Source organism: Carcharodon carcharias, chromosome 13, assembly GCF_017639515.1.
Source record: "Carcharodon carcharias isolate sCarCar2 chromosome 13, sCarCar2.pri, whole genome shotgun sequence".
Classification (NCBI taxonomy): Eukaryota; Metazoa; Chordata; class Chondrichthyes; order Lamniformes; family Lamnidae; genus Carcharodon; species Carcharodon carcharias.
This window is the reverse complement of record NC_054479.1, coordinates 86,768,737-86,789,655: the sequence shown is the minus strand read 5'-3', so window position 1 is coordinate 86,789,655 and position 20,919 is coordinate 86,768,737. Positions and strand designations below refer to the sequence as shown.

Sequence of the window (20,919 nt, the reverse complement as noted above, 5' to 3'; positions counted from 1 at the left end):
GCAGTCCACACACACACACACAAACACAACAGTGCAGTCCACACACACACACACACAAAAGTGCAGTCCACACACACACACAAACAGTGCAGTCCACACACACACAAACAGTGCAGTCCACACACACACAAACAGTGCAGTCCACACACACACAAACAGTGCAGTCCACACACACACAAACAGTGCAGTCCACACACACACAAACAGTGCAGTCCACACACACACCCATACAACAGTGCAGTCCACACACACACACATACAACAGTGCAGTCCACACACACACACAAACAGCGCAGTCCACACACACAGTCAAACAGCGCAGTCCACACACACAGTCAAACAGCGCAGTCCACACACACACACAAACAGCGCAGTCCACACACAAACACAAACACCGCAGTCCACACACAAACACAAACAGTGCAGTCCACACACAAACACAAACAGCGCTGTCCACACACAAACACAAACAGCGCAGTCCACACACAAACACAAACAGCGCAGTCCACACACAAACACAAACAGTGCAGTCCACACACAAACACAAACAGCGCAGTCCACACACAAACACAAACAGCGCAGTCCACACACAAACACAAACAGCGCAGTCCACACACAAACACAAACAGTTCAGAACACACACACACAAACAGTTCAGTCCACACACACACAAACAGTGCAGTCCACACACACAAACAGTGCAGTCCACACACACACAAACAGTGCAGTCCACACACACACAAACACACAACAGTGCAGTCCACACACACACAAACACACAACAGTGCAGTCCACACATACACACACACACACACACACACACACACATACAACAGTGCAGTCCACACACACACACACACAACAGAGCAGACCATACACACACACACACACACAACAGTGCAGTCCACACACACACACACACACACACAACAGTGCAGTCCACACACACACACAAACACAACAGTGCAGTCCATACACACACACACACAAACACACAACAGTGCAGTCCACACACACACACACACACAACAGTGCAGTCCACACACATACACAACCACAACAGTGCAGTCCACACACACACAACCACAACAGTGCAGTCCACGCGCACACACACAACAGTGCAGTCCACGTGCACACACACAATAGTGCAGTCCATGCACACACACAACAATGCAGTCCACACACACACACACACAACAGTGCAGTCCACACTCACACAACAGTGCAGTCCACACACACACAACAGTGCAGTCCACACACACACGCACACAACAGTGCAGTCCACACACAGACGCACACAACAGTGCAGTCCACACAAACACGCACACAACAGTGCAGTCCACACACACACACGCACACAACAGTGCAGTCCACACACACACACACACACACACACACACACAACAGTGCAGTCCACACACAAACACGCACACAACAGTGCAGTCCACACACACACACAACAGTGCAGTCCATACACACACACACACAACAGTGCAGTCCACACACACACACACACACAACAGTGCATTCCACACACAAACACAAACAGTTCAGAACACACACACACAAACAATTCAGTCCACACACACACAAACAGTGCAGTGCACACACACAAACAGTGCAGTCCACACACACATAAACAGTGCAGTCCACACACACACAAACAGTGCAGTCCACACACACACAAACAGTGCAGTCCACACACACACAAACAGTGCAGTCCACACACACACAAACAGTGCAGACCACACACACACAAACAGTGCAGACCACACACACACAAACAGTGCAGTCCACACACACACAAACAGTGCAGTCCACACACACACAAACAGTGCAGTCCACACACACGCACACACACAACAGTGCAGTTGACATACACACACACACACACAACAGTGCAGTCGACACACACACACACACACAAACAGTGCAGTCCACACACACAAACAGTGCAGTCCACACACACAAACAGTGCAGTCCACACACACAAACAGTGCAGTCCACACACACACAAACAGTGCAGTCCACACACACACAAACAGTGCAGTCCACACACACACACACACACAACAGTGCAGTCGACAAACACACACACAACAGTGCAGTCCACACACACACACACAACAGTGCAGTCCACACACACACACACACACACACAAGTGCAGTCCACACACACACACAACAGTGCAGTCCACACACACACACAACAGTGCAGTCCACACACACACACAACAGTGCAGTCCACACACACACACAACAGTGCAGTCCACACACACACACAACAGTGCAGTCCACACACACACACACACAACAGTGCAGTCCACACACACACACACAACAGTGCAGTCCACACACACACACACAACAGTGCAGTCCACACACAGACACACAACAGTGCAGTCCACACACACACACAACAGTGCAGTCCACACACACACACAACAGTGCAGTCCACACACACACACAACAGTGCAGTCCACACACACACACAACAGTGCAGTCCACACACACACACAACAGTGCAGTCCACACACACACACACACACACACACATACAACAGTGCAGTCTACACACACACACATACAACAGTGCAGTCCACACACACACACAACAGTGCAGTCCACACACACACACAACAGTGCAGTCCACACACACACACAACAGTGCAGTCCACACACACACACAACAGTGCAGTCCACACACACACACACACACACATACAACAGTGCAGTCCACACACACACACACACACATACAACAGTGCAGTCCACCCACACACACACACAACAGTGCAGTCCACACACACACAAACAGTGCATCCCACACACACACAAACAGTGCAGTCCACACACACACAAACAGTGCAGTCCACACACACACACACACACAACAGTGCAGTCCACACACACACACACAAACACAACAGTGCAGTCCACACACACACACACACAAAAGTGCAGTCCACACACACACACAAACAGTGCAGTCCACACACACACAAACAGTGCAGTCCACACACACACAAACAGTGCAGTCCACACACACACAAACAGTGCAGTCCACACACACACAAACAGTGCAGTCCACACACACACAAACAGTGCAGTCCACACACACACCCATACAACAGTGCAGTCCACACACACACACATACAACAGTGCAGTCCACACACACACACAAACAGCGCAGTCCACACACACAGTCAAACAGCGCAGTCCACACACACAGTCAAACAGCGCAGTCCACACACACACACAAACACCGCAGTCCACACACAAACACAAACACCGCAGTCCACACACAAACACAAACAGTGCAGTCCACACACAAACACAAACAGCGCTGTCCACACACAAACACAAACAGCGCAGTCCACACACAAACACAAACAGCGCAGTCCACACACAAACACAAACAGCGCAGTCCACACACAAACACAAACAGCGCAGTCCACACACAAACACAAACAGCGCAGTCCACACACAAACACAAACAGTTCAGAACACACACACACAAACAGTTCAGTCCACACACACACAAACAGTGCAGTCCACACACACAAACAGTGCAGTCCACACACACACAAACAGTGCAGTCCACACACACACACAAACAGTGCAGTCCACACACACACAAACAGTGCAGTCCACACACAAACACAAACAGCGCAGTGCACACACAAACACAAACAGCGCAGTGCACACACAAACACAAACAGCGCAGTCCACACACAAACACAAACAACGCAGTCCACACACAAACACAAACAGCGCAGTCCACACACAAACACAAACAGCGCAGTCCACACACAAACACAAACAGCGCAGTCCACACACAAACACAAACAGCGCAGTCCACACACAAACACAAACAGCGCAGTCCACACACAAACACAAACAGCGCAGTCCACACACAAACACAAACAGCGCAGTCCACACACAAACACAAACAGCGCAGTCCACACACAAACACAAACAGCGCAGTCCACACACAAACACAAACAGCGCAGTCCACACACAAACACAAACAGCGCAGTCCACACACAAACACAAACAGCGCAGAACACACACACACAAACAGTTCAGTCCACACACACACAAACAGTGCAGTCCACACACACAAACATTGCAGTCCACACACACAAACATTGCAGTCCACACACACACACAAACAGTGCAGTCCACACACACACACAAACAGTGCAGTCCACACACACACACAAACAGTGCAGTCCACACACAAACACAAACAGCGCAGAACACACACACACAAACAGTTCAGTCCACACACACACAAACAGTGCAGTCCACACACACAAACATTGCAGTCCACACACACAAACAGTGCAGTCCACACACACACAAACAGTGCAGTCCACACACACACACAAACAGTGCAGTCCACACACACACAAACAGTGCAGTCCACACACACACAAACAGTGCATCCCACACACACACAAACAGTGCAGTCCACACACACACAAACAGTGCAGTCCACACACACACAAACAGTGCAGTCCACACACACACACACACAACAGTGCAGTCCACACACACACACACAAACACAACAGTGCAGTCCACACACACACACACACAAAAGTGCAGTCCACACACACACAAACAGTGCAGTCCACACACACACAAACAGTGCAGTCCACACACACACAAACAGTGCAGTCCACACACACACAAACAGTGCAGTCCACACACACACAAACAGTGCAGTCCACACACACACCCATACAACAGTGCAGTCCACACACACACACATACAACAGTGCAGTCCACACACACACACAAACAGCGCAGTCCACACACACAGTCAAACAGCGCAGTCCACACACACAGTCAAACAGCGCAGTCCACACACACACACACACACACACACACACAACAGTGCAGTCGACACACACACACACACACAACAGTGCAGTCCACACACACACACACAACAGTGCAGTCCACACACACACACACAACAGTGCAGTCCACACACACACACACAACAGTGCAGTCCACACACACACACACAACATTGCAGTCCACACACACACACACACACAACAGTGCAGTCCACACACACACACAACAGTGCAGAACAAACACACACACACACACACACAACAGTGCAGTCCACACACACACACACACAACAGTGCAGTCCACACACACACACACAACAGTGCAGTCCACACACACACACACACAACAGTGCAGTCCACACACACACACAACAGTGCAGTCCACACACACACACACACACACACACACACACACAACAGTGCAGTCCACACACACACACACACAACAGTGCAGTCCACACACACACACACAACAGTGCAGTCCACACACACTCACACAACAGTGCAGTCCACACACACACACACACACACAAGTGCAGTCCACACACACACACAACAGTGCAGTCCACACACACACACATACAACAGTGCAGTCCACACACACACACACATACAACAGTGCAGTCCACACACACACACACACACACACACACATAAAACAGTGCAGTCCACACACACACACAACAGTGCAGTCCACACACACACACAACAGTGCAGTCCACACACACACACAACAGTGCAGTCCACACACACACACACACACATACAACAGTGCAGTCCACACACACACACACACACATACAACAGTGCAGTCCACACACACACACACACACACAACAGTGCAGTCCACACACACAAACACATACAACAGTGCAGTCCACACACACACACGATAGTGCAGTCCACACACACACAGCAGTGCAGTCCACACACACATACACACGGCAGTGCAGTCCACACAAACACACACGGCAGTGCAGTCCACACAAACACACACGGCAGTGCAGTCCACACACACACACACACACGGCAGTGCAGTCCACACACACAAACACACGGCAGTGCAGTCCACACACACGGCAGTGCAGTCCACACACACGGCAGTGCAGTCCACACACACGGCAGTGCAGTCCACACACACGGCAGTGCAGTCCACACACACGGAAGTGCAGTCCACACACACGGCAGTGCAGTCCACACACACGGCAGTGCAGTCCACACACACACGCACACACACACACACACACACACACAACAGTGCAGTCCACACACACACGCACACACACACACACACACACACACAACAGTGCAGTCCACACACACACGCACACACACACACACACACACACAACAGTGCAGTCCACACACACACGCACACACACACACACACACACACAACAGTGCAGTCCACACACACGCGCACACACACAACAGTGCAGTCCACACACACGCACACACACACAACAGTGCAGTCCACACACACGCACACACACACAACAGTGCAGTCCACACACACACAACAGTGCAGTCCACACACACACAACAGTGCAGTCCACACACACACAACAGTGCAGTCCACACACACGCAACAGTGCAGTCCACACACACGCAACAGTGCAGTCCACACACACGCAACAGTGCAGTCCACACACACGCAACAGCGCAGTCCACACACACGCAACAGCGCAGTCCACACACACGCAACAGCGCAGTCCACACACACGCAACAGCGCAGTCCACACACACGCAACAGCGCAGTCCACACACACGCAACAGCGCAGTCCACACACACGCAACAGCGCAGTCCACACACACGCAACAGTGCAGTCCACACACACGCAACAGTGCAGTCCACACACACGCAACAGTGCAGTCCACACACACGCAACAGTGCAGTCCACACACACACACAAACAGTGCAGTGCACACACACACACACACACACAAGTGCAGTCCACACACACACACACGCACACCCATACAACAGTGCAGTCCACACACACACCCCTCCAACAGTGCAGTCCACACACACACATACAACAGCGCAGTCCACACACAAACACAAACAGCGCAGTCCACACACAAACACAAACAGCGCGGTCCACACACAAACACAAACAGCGCGGTCCACACACAAACACAAACAGCGCAGTCCACACACACAGACAAACAGTGCAGTCCACACACACACACACAAACAGTGCAGTCCACACACACACACACACACACACACACAAACAGTGCAATCCACACACAAACACAAACAGTGCAGTCCACACACACACACAAACAGTGCAGTCCACACACACACACAAACAGTGCAGTCCACACACACACACACACACACACAAACAGTGCAGTCCACACACAAACACAAACAGTGCAGTCCACACACACACACAAACAGTGCAGTCCACACACACACACAAACAGTGCAGTCCACACATACACACAAACAGTGCAGTCCACACACACACAAACAGTGCAGTCCACACACACACAAACAGTGCAGTCCACACACACACAAACAGTGCAGTCCACACACACACAAACAGTGCAGTCCACACACACACAAACAGTGCAGTCCACACACACACAAACAGTGCAGTCCACACACACACAAACAGTGCAGTCCACACACACACAAACAGTGCAGTCCACACACACACAAACAGTGCAGTCCACACACACACAAACAGTGCAGTCCACACACACACAAACAGTGCAGTCCACACACACACAAACAGTGCAGTCCACACACACACAAACAGTGCAGTCCACACACACACAAACAGTTCAGAACACACACACACAAACAGTTCAGTCCACACACACACAACAGTGCAGTCCACACACACACAACAGTGCAGTCCACACACACACAAACAGTGCAGTCCACACACACACAAACAGTGCAGTCCACACACACACAAACAGTGCAGTCCACACACACACAAACAGTGCAGTCCACACACACACAAACAGTGCAGTCCACACACACACAAACAGTGCAGTCCACACACACACAAACAGTGCAGTCCACACACACACAAACAGTGCAGTCCACACACACACAAACAGTGCAGTCCCCACACACACACACAAACAGTGCAGTCCCCACACACACACACAAACAGTGCAGTCCACACACACACACACAAACAGTGCAGTCCACACACACACACACAAACAGTGCAGTCCACACACACACACACACAGAAACAGTGCAGTCCACACACACACACACACACAGAAACAGTGCAGTCCACACACACACACAACAGTGCAGTCCACACACACACACACACACACACAATCGTGCAGTCCACACACACACGTACAACAGTGCAGTCCACACACACACACACCCCTCCAACAGTGCAGTCCACACACACACACACACACACACAATCGTACAGTCCACACACACACGTACAACAGTGCAGTCCACACACACACACACCCCTCCAACAGTGCAGTCCACACACACACACCTCCAACAGTGCAGTCCACACACACACCCCTCCAACAGTGCAGTCCACACACACACCCCTCCAACAGTGCAGTCCACACACACACCCCTCCAACAGTGCAGTCCACACACACACCCCTCCAACAGTGCAGTCCACACACACACCCCTCCAACAGTGCAGTCCACACACACACCCCTCCAACAGTGCAGTCCACACACACACCCCTCCAACAGTGCAGTCCACACACTCCTCTCCAACAGTGCAGTCCACACACACACCCCTCCAACAGTGCAGTCCACACACACACCCCTCCAACAGTGCAGTCCACACACACACCCCTCCAACAGTGCAGTCCACACACACACCCCTCCAACAGTGCAGTCCACACACACACCCCTCCAACAGTGCAGTCCACACACACACATACAACAGTGCAGTCCACACACACACACAAACAGCGCAGTCCACACACACAGTCAAACAGCGCAGTCCACACACACAGTCAAATAGCGCAGTCCACACACACACACAAACAGCGCAGTCCACACACAAACACAAACAGCGCAGTCCACACACAAACACAAACAGTGCAGTCCACACACAAACACAAACAGTGCAGTCCACACACACCCCTCCAACAGTGCAGTCCACACACACACACACCCCTCCAACAGTGCAGTCCACACACACACACACCCCTCCAACAGTGCAGTCCACACACACACCCCTCCAACAGTGCAGTCCACACACACACCCCTCCAACAGTGCAGTCCACACACACACCCCTCCAACAGTGCAGTCCACACACACACCCCTCCAACAGTGCAGTCCACACACACACCCCTCCAACAGTGCAGTCCACACACACACCCCTCCAACAGTGCAGTCCACACACACACCCCTCCAACAGTGCAGTCCACACACACACCCCTCCAACAGTGCAGTCCACACACACACCCCTCCAACAGTGCAGTCCACACACACACCCCTCCAACAGTGCAGTCCACACACACACCCCTCCAACAGTGCAGTCCACACACACACCCATACAACAGTGCAGTCCACACACACACACATACAACAGTGCAGTCCACACACACACACATACAACAGTGCAGTCCACACACACACACAAACAGCGCAGTCCACACACACAGTCAAACAGCGCAGTCCACACACACACACAAACAGCGCAGTCCACACACAAACACAAACACCGCAGTCCACACACAAACACAAACAGTGCAGTCCACACACAAACACAAACAGCGCAGTCCACACACAAACATAAACAGCGCAGTCCACACACAAACACAAACAGCGCAGTCCACACACAAACACAAACAGCGCAGTCCACACACAAACACAAACAGCGCAGTCCACACACAAACACAAACAGCGCAGTCCACACACAAACACAAACAGTTCAGAACACACACACAAAAACAGTTCAGTCCACACACACACAAACAGTGCAGTCCACACACACAAACAGTGCAGTCCACACACACAAACAGTGCAGTCCACACACACAAACAGTGCAGTCCACACACACAAACAGTGCAGTCCACACACACACAAACAGTGCAGTCCACACACACACACAAACAGTGCAGTCCACACACACACAAACAGTGCAGTCCACACACACACAAACAGTGCAGTCCACACACACACAAACAGTCCAGTCCACACACACGCACACACAAAACAGTGCAGTCGACATACACACACACACACACAACAGTGCAGTCGACACACACACACACACACAACAGTGCAGTCCACACACACACAAACAGTGCAGTCCACACACACACAAACAGTGCAGTCGACACACACACAAACACACAACAGTGCAGTCGACACACACACACACAACAGTGCAGTCCACACACACACACACAACAGTGCAGTCCACACACACACACACACAAGTGCAGTCCACACACACACACACACAAGTGCAGTCCACACACACACACAACAGTGCAGTCCACACACACACAAACAGTGCAGTCCACACACACACAAACAGTGCAGTCCACACACACACAAACAGTGCAGTCCACACACACACAAACAGTGCAGTCCACACACACACAAACAGTTCAGAACACACACACACAAACAGTTCAGTCCACACACACACAACAGTGCAGTCCACACACACACACACAGTGCAGTCCACACACACACAAACAGTGCAGTCCACACACACACAAACAGTGCAGTCCACACACACACAAACAGTGCAGTCCACACACACACAAACATTGCAGTCCACACACACACAAACAGTGCAGTCCACACACACACAAACAGTGCAGTCCACACACACACAAACAGTGCAGTCCACACACACACAAACAGTGCAGTCCACACACACACAAACAGTGCAGTCCACACACACACAAACAGTGCAGTCCACACACACACAAACAGTGCAGTCCACACACACACAAACAGTGCAGTCCACACACACACAAACAGTGCAGTCCCCACACACACAAACAGTGCAGTCCCCACACACACACACAAACAGTGCAGTCCCCACACACACACACAAACAGTGCAGTCCACACACACACACACAAACAGTGCAGTCCACACACACACACACAAACAGTGCAGTCCACACACACACACACAAACAGTGCAGTCCACACACACACACATAGAAACAGTGCAGTCCACACACACACACAACAGTGCAGTCCACACACACACACAACAGTGCAGTCCACACACACACACACACACACAATCGTGCAGTCCACACACACACGTACAACAGTGCAGTCCACACACACACACCTCCAACAGTGCAGTCCACACACACACCCCTCCAACAGTGCAGTCCACACACACACCCCTCCAACAGTGCAGTCCACACACACACCCCTCCAACAGTGCAGTCCACACACACACCCCTCCAACAGTGCAGTCCACACACACACCCCTCCAACAGTGCAGTCCACACACACACCCCTCCAACAGTGCAGTCCACACACACACCCCTCCAACAGTGCAGTCCACACACACACCCCTCCAACAGTGCAGTCCACACACACACCCCTCCAACAGTGCAGTCCACACACACACCCCTCCAACAGTGCAGTCCACACACACACCCCTCCAACAGTGCAGTCCACACACACACCCCTCCAACAGTGCAGTCCACACACACACCCCTCCAACAGTGCAGTCCACACACACACCCATACAACAGTGCAGTCCACACACACACACACATACAACAGTGCAGTCCACACACACACACAAACAGCGCAGTCCACACACACAGTCAAACAGCGCAGTCCACACACACACACAAACAGCGCAGTCCACACACAAACACAAACACCGCAGTCCACACACAAACACAAACAGTGCAGTCCACACACAAACACAAACAGCGCAGTCCACACACAAACACAAACAGCGCAGTCCACACACAAACACAAACAGCGCAGTCCATACACAAACACAAACAGCGCAGTCCACACACAAACACAAACAGCGCAGTCCACACACAAACACAAACAGCGCAGTCCACACACAAACACAAACAGTTCAGAACACACACACAAAAACAGTTCAGTCCACACACACACAAACAGTGCAGTCCACACACACAAACAGTGCAGTCCACACACACAAACAGTGCAGTCCACACACACAAACAGTGCAGTCCACACACACACAAACAGTGCAGTCCACACACACACACAAACAGTGCAGTCCACACACACACAAACAGTGCAGTCCACACACACACAAACAGTGCAGTCCACACACACACAAACAGTCCAGTCCACACACACGCACACACAAAACAGTGCAGTCGACATACACACACACACACACACACAACAGTGCAGTCGACACACACACACACACACACAACAGTGCAGTCCACACACACACAAACAGTGCAGTCCACACACACACAAACAGTGCAGTCGACACACACACAAACACACAACAGTGCAGTCGACACACACACACACAACAGTGCAGTCCACACACACACACACAACAGTGCAGTCCACACACACACACACACAAGTGCAGTCCACACACACACACACACAAGTGCAGTCCACACACACACACAACAGTGCAGTCCACACACACACACACAACAGTGCAGTCCACACACACACACACAACAGTGCAGTCCACACACACACACACACACACATACAACAGTGCAGTCCACACACACACACACACACACACACACACACACAGACATAAAACAGTGCAGTCCACACACACACACAACAGTGCAGTCCACACACACACACAACAGTGCAGTCCACACACACACACACACACATAAAACAGTGCAGTCCACACACACACACACACACATACAACAGTGCAGTCCACACACACACACACACACATACAACAGTGCAGTCCACACACACACACACACACACACACACAACAGTGCAGTCCACACACACACAAACAGTGCAGTCCACACACACACAAACAGTGCAGTCCGCACACACACACACAAACAGTGCAGTCCACACACACACACACACACATACAACAGTGCAGTCCACACACACACACACACACATACAACAGTGCAGTCCACACACACACACACACACATACAACAGTGCAGTCCACACACACACACACACACACACAACAGTGCAGTCCACACACACAAACACATAAAACAGTGCAGTCCACACACACACACAACAGTGCAGTCCACACACACACACAACAGTGCAGTCCACACACACACACAACAGTGCAGTCCACACACACACACACACACATACAACAGTGCAGTCCACACACACACACACACACACACAACAGTGCAGTCCACACACACAAACTCCTACAACAGTGCAGTCCACACACACACACGATAGTGCAGTCCACACACACACGACAGTGCAGTCCACACACACATACACACGGCAGTGCAGTCCACACAAACACACACGGCAGTGCAGTCCACACAAACACACACGGCAGTGCAGTCCACACACACACACACACACACGGCAGTGCAGTCCACACACACACACACACGGCAGTGCAGTCCACACACACGGCAGTGCAGTCCACACACACGGCAGTGCAGTCCACACACACGGCAGTGCAGTCCACACACACGGCAGTGCAGTCCACACACACGCACACACACACACAACAGTGCAGTCCACACACACACGCACACACACACACACACACACACACACAACAGTGCAGTCCACACACACACGCACACACACACACACACACACACACACACACACAACAGTGCAGTCCACACACACACGCACACACACACACACACACACACACACACAACAGTGCAGTCCACACACACACGCACACACACACACACACACACAACAGTGCAGTCCACACACACACGCACACACACACACACACACACACAACAATGCAGTCCACACACACGCACACACACAACAGTGCAGTCCACACACACGCACACACACACAACAGTGCAGTCCACACACACACAACAGTGCAGTCCACACACACACAACAGTGCAGTCCACACACACACAACAGTGCAGTCCACACACACACAACAGCGCAGTCCACACACACACAACAGCGCAGTCCACACACACACAACAGCGCAGTCCACACACACGCAACAGCGCAGTCCACACACACGCAACAGCGCAGTCCACACACACGCAACAGCGCAGTCCACACACACGCAACAGCGCAGTCCACACACACACAACAGCGCAGTCCACACACACGCAACAGCGCAGTCCACACACACGCAACAGCGCAGTCCACACACACGCAACAGCGCAGTCCACACACACGCAACAGCGCAGTCCACACACACGCAACAGTGCAGTCCACACACACGCAACAGTGCAGTCCACACACACGCAACAGTGCAGTCCACACACACGCAACAGTGCAGTCCACACACACGCAACAGTGCAGTCCACACACACACACAAACAGTGCAGTGCACACACACTCACACAACAGTGCAGTCCACACACACACACACACACAAGTGCAGTCCACACACACACACACACACCCATACAACAGTGCAGTCCACACACACACCCCTCCAACAGTGCAGTCCACACACACACATATAACAGCGCAGTCCACACACAAACACAAACAGCGCAGTCCACACACAAACACAAACAGCGCGGTCCACACACAAACACAAACAGCGCGGTCCACACACAAACACAAACAGCGCAGTCCACACACACAGACAAACAGTGCAGTCCACACACACACACACAAACAGTGCAGTCCACACACACACACACACACACAAACAGTGCAGTCCACACACAAACACAAACAGTGCAGTCCACACACACACACAAACAGTGCAGTCCACACACACACACACACACACAAACAGTGCAGTCCACACACAAACACAAACAGTGCAGTCCACACACAAACACAAACAGTGCAGTCCACACACACACACAAACAGTGCAGTCCACACATACACACAAACAGTGCAGTCCACACATACACACAAACAGTGCAGTCCACACACACACAAACAGTGCAGTCCACACACACACAAACAGTGCAGTCCACACACACACAAACAGTGCAGTCCACACACACACAAACAGTGCAGTCCACACACACACAAACAGTGCAGTCCACACACACACAAACAGTGCAGTCCACACACACACACAAACAGTGCAGTCAACACACACACAAACAGTGCAGTCCACACACACACAAACAGTGCAGTCCACACACACACAAACAGTGCAGTCCACACACACACAAACAGTTCAGAACACACACACACAAACAGTTCAGTCCACACACACACAACAGTGCAGTCCACACACACACACACAGTGCAGTCCACACACACACAAACAGTGCAGTCCACACACACACAAACAGTGCAGTCCACACACACACAAACAGTGCAGTCCACACACACACAAACAGTGCAGTCCACACACACACAAACAGTGCAGTGCACACACACACAAACAGTGCAGTCCGCACACACACAAACAGTGCAGTCCACACACACACAAACAGTGCAGTCCACACACACACAAACAGTGCAGTCCACACACACACAAACAGTGCAGTCCACACACACACAAACAGTGCAGTCCACACACACACAAACAGTGCAGTCCCCACACACACACACAAACAGTGCAGTCCCCACACACACACACACAAACAGTGCAGTCCACACACACACAAACAGTGCAGTCCACACACACACAAACAGTGCAGTCCACACACACACAAACAGTGCAGTCCACACACACACAAACAGTTCAGAACACACACACACAAACAGTTCAGTCCACACACACACAACAGTGCAGTCCACACACACACAAACAGTGCAGTCCACACACACACAAACAGTGCAGTCCACACACACACAAACAGTGCAGTCCACACACACACAAACAGTGCAGTCCACACACACACAAACAGTGCAGTCCACACACACACAAACAGTGCAGTCCACACACACACAAACAGTGCAGTCCACACACACACAAACAGTGCAGTCCACACACACACAAACAGTGCAGTGCACACACACACACACAAACAGTGCAGTCCACACACACACACACAAACAGTGCAGTCCACACACAAACACAAACAGTGCAGTCCACACACACACACAAACAGTGCAGTCCACACACACACACACAAACAGTGCAGTCCACACACACACACACACACAAACAGTGCAGTCCACACACAAACACAAACAGTGCAGTCCACACACACAAACAGTGCAGTCCACACATACACACAAACAGTGCAGTCCACACATACACACAAACAGTGCAGTCCACACACACACAAACAGTGCAGTCCACACACACACAAACAGTGCAGTCCACACACACACAAACAGTGCAGTCCACACACACACAAACAGTGCAGTCCACACACACACAAACAGTGCAGTCCACACACACACAAACAGTTCAGAACACACACACAGAACAGTTCAGTCCACACACACACACACAGTGCAGTCCACACACACACAAACAGTGCAGTCCACACACACACAAACAATGCAGTCCACACACACACAAACAGTGCAGTCCACACACACACAAACAGTGCAGTCCACACACACACAAACAGTGCAGTCCACACACACACAAACAGTGCAGTCCACACACACACAAACAGTGCAGTCCACACACACACAAACAGTGCAGTCCACACACACACAAACAGTGCAGTCCACACACACACAAACAGTGCAGTCCACACACACACACAGTGCAGTCCACACACACACAAACAGTGCAGTCCACACACACACAAACAGTGCAGTCCACACACACACAAACAGTGCAGTCCACACACACACAAACAGTGCAGTCCACACACACACACACAAACAGTGCAGTCCACACACACACACACAAACAGTGCAGTCCACACACACACACACAAACAGTGCAGTCCACACACACACACACAGAAACAGTGCAGTCCACACACACACACAACAGTGCAGTCCACACACACACACAACAGTGCAGTCCACACACACACACACACACACAATCGTGCAGTCCACACACACACGTACAACAGTGCAGTCCACACACACACACACCCCTCCAACAGTGCAGTCCACACACACACACCTCCAACAGTGCAGTCCACACACACACACCTCCAACAGTGCAGTCCACACACACACACCTCCAACAGTGCAGTCCACACACACACCCCTCCAACAGTGCAGTCCACACACACACCCCTCCAACAGTGCAGTCCACACACACACCCCTCCAACAGTGCAGTCCACACACACACCCCTCCAACAGTGCAGTCCACACACACACCCCTCCAACAGTGCAGTCCACACACACACCCCTCCAACAGTGCAGTCCACACACACACATACAACAGTGCAGTCCACACACACACACAAACAGCGCAGTCCACACACACAGTCAAACAGCGCAGTCCACACACACAGTCAAATAGCGCAGTCCACACACACACACAAACAGCGCAGTCCACACACAAACACAAACAGCGCAGTCCACACACAAACACAAACAGTGCAGTCCACACACAAACACAAACAGTGCAGTCCACACACACACGTACAACAGTGCAGTCCACACACACACACACCCCTCCAACAGTGCAGTCCACACACACACACACCCCTCCAACAGTGCAGTCCACACACACACCCCTCCAACAGTGCAGTCCACACACACACCCCTCCAACAGTGCAGTCCACACACACACCCCTCCAACAGTGCAGTCCACACACACACCCCTCCAACAGTGCAGTCCACACACACACCCCTCCAACAGTGCAGTCCACACACACACCCCTCCAACAGTGCAGTCCACACACACACCCCTCCAACAGTGCAGTCCACACACACACCCCTCCAACAGTGCAGTCCACACACACACCCCTCCAACAGTGCAGTCCACACACACACCCCTCCAACAGTGCAGTCCACACACACACCCCTCCAACAGTGCAGTCCACACACACACCCCTCCAACAGTGCAGTCCACACACACACCCATACAACAGTGCAGTCCACACACACACACATACAACAGTGCAGTCCACACACACACACAAACAGCGCAGTCCACACACACAGTCAAACAGCGCAGTCCACACACACACACAAACAGCGCAGTCCACACACAAACACAAACACCGCAGTCCACACACAAACACAAACAGTGCAGTCCACACACAAACACAAACAGCGCAGTCCACACACAAACATAAACAGCGCAGTCCACACACAAACACAAACAGCGCAGTCCATACACAAACACAAACAGCGCAGTCCACACACAAACACAAACAGCGCAGTCCACACACAAACACAAACAGCGCAGTCCACACACAAACACAAACAGTTCAGAACACACACACAAAAACAGTTCAGTCCACACACACACAAACAGTGCAGTCCACACACACAAACAGTGCAGTCCACACACACAAACAGTGCAGTCCACACACACAAACAGTGCAGTCCACACACACACAAACAGTGCAGTCCACACACACACACAAACAGTGCAGTCCACACACACACAAACAGTGCAGTCCACACACACACAAACAGTGCAGTCCACACACACACAAACAGTCCAGTCCACACACACGCACACACAAAACAGTGCAGTCGACATACACACACACACACACACACAACAGTGCAGTCGACACACACACACACACACACAACAGTGCAGTCCACACACACACAAACAGTGCAGTCCACACACACACAAACAGTGCAGTCGACACACACACAAACACACAACAGTGCAGTCGACACACACACACACAACAGTGCAGTCCACACACACACACACAACAGTGCAGTCCACACACACACACACACAAGTGCAGTCCACACACACACACACACAAGTGCAGTCCACACACACACACAACAGTGCAGTCCACACACACACACACAACAGTGCAGTCCACACACACACACACAACAGTGCAGTGCACACACACACACACACACACATACAACAGTGCAGTCCACACACACACACACACACACACACACACACACAGACATAAAACAGTGCAGTCCACACACACACACAACAGTGCAGTCCACACACACACACAACAGTGCAGTCCACACACACACACACACACATAAAACAGTGCAGTCCACACACACACACACACACATACAACAGTGCAGTCCACACACACACACACACACATACAACAGTGCAGTCCACACACACACACACACACACACACACAACAGTGCAGTCCACACACACACAAACAGTGCAGTCCACACACACACAAACAGTGCAGTCCGCACACACACACACAAACAGTGCAGTCCACACACACACACACACACACACATACAACAGTGCAGTCCACACACACACACACACACATACAACAGTGCAGTCCACACACACACACACACACATACAACAGTGCAGTCCACACACACACACACACACACAACAGTGCAGTCCACACACACAAACACATAAAACAGTGCAGTCCACACACACACACACAACAGTGCAGTCCACACACACACACAACAGTGCAGTCCACACACACACACAACAGTGCAGTCCACACACACACACACACACATACAACAGTGCAGTCCACACACACACACACACACATACAACAGTGCAGTCCACACACACACACACACACACAACAGTGCAGTCCACACACACAAACTCCTACAACAGTGCAGTCCACACACACACACGATAGTGCAGTCCACACACACACGACAGTGCAGTCCACACACACATACACACGGCAGTGCAGTCCACACAAACACACACGGCAGTGCAGTCCACACAAACACACACGGCAGTGCAGTCCACACACACACACACACACGGCAGTGCAGTCCACACACACACACACACGGCAGTGCAGTCCACACACACGGCAGTGCAGTCCACACACACGGCAGTGCAGTCCACACACACGGCAGTGCAGTCCACACACACGGCAGTGCAGTCCACACACACGCACACACACACACAACAGTGCAGTCCACACACACACGCACACACACACACACACACACACACACACACAACAGTGCAGTCCACACACACACGCACACACACACACACACACACACACACAACAGTGCAGTCCACACACACACGCACACACACACACACACACACAACAGTGCAGTCCACACACACACGCACACACACACACACACACACACAACAATGCAGTCCACACACACGCACACACACAACAGTGCAGTCCACACACACGCACACACACACAACAGTGCAGTCCACACACACACAACAGTGCAGTCCACACACACACAACAGTGCAGTCCACACACACACAACAGTGCAGTCCACACACACACAACAGTGCAGTCCACACACACACAACAGTGCAGTCCACACACACACAACAGCGCAGTCCACACACACACAACAGCGCAGTCCACACACACGCAACAGCGCAGTCCACACACACGCAACAGCGCAGTCCACACACACGCAACAGCGCAGTCCACACACACACAACAGCGCAGTCCACACACACGCAACAGCGCAGTCCACACACACGCAACAGCGCAGTCCACACACACGCAACAGCGCAGTCCACACACACGCAACAGTGCAGTCCACACACACGCAACAGTGCAGTCCACACACACGCAACAGTGCAGTCCACACACACGCAACAGTGCAGTCCACACACACGCAACAGTGCAGTCCACACACACACACAAACAGTGCAGTGCACACACACTCACAACAGTGCAGTCCACACACACACACACACACAAGTGCAGTCCACACACACACACACACCCATACAACAGTGCAGTCCACACACACACCCCTCCAACAGTGCAGTCCACACACACACATATAACAGCGCAGTCCACACACAAACACAAACAGCGCAGTCCACACACAAACACAAACAGCGCGGTCCACACACAAACACAAACAGCGCGGTCCACACACA

At 51.7% G+C, this 20,919-nt stretch overlaps 1 protein-coding gene across 3 annotated transcripts in view; it reads right to left on the bottom strand.

Moving 5' to 3' along the window:
* itpr2 (inositol 1,4,5-trisphosphate receptor, type 2) overlaps positions 1 to 20,919 on the bottom strand; it is a 472,778-nt gene that overhangs the window by 111,192 nt on the left and 340,667 nt on the right. The gene's annotated exons all lie outside the window — the stretch shown is intronic.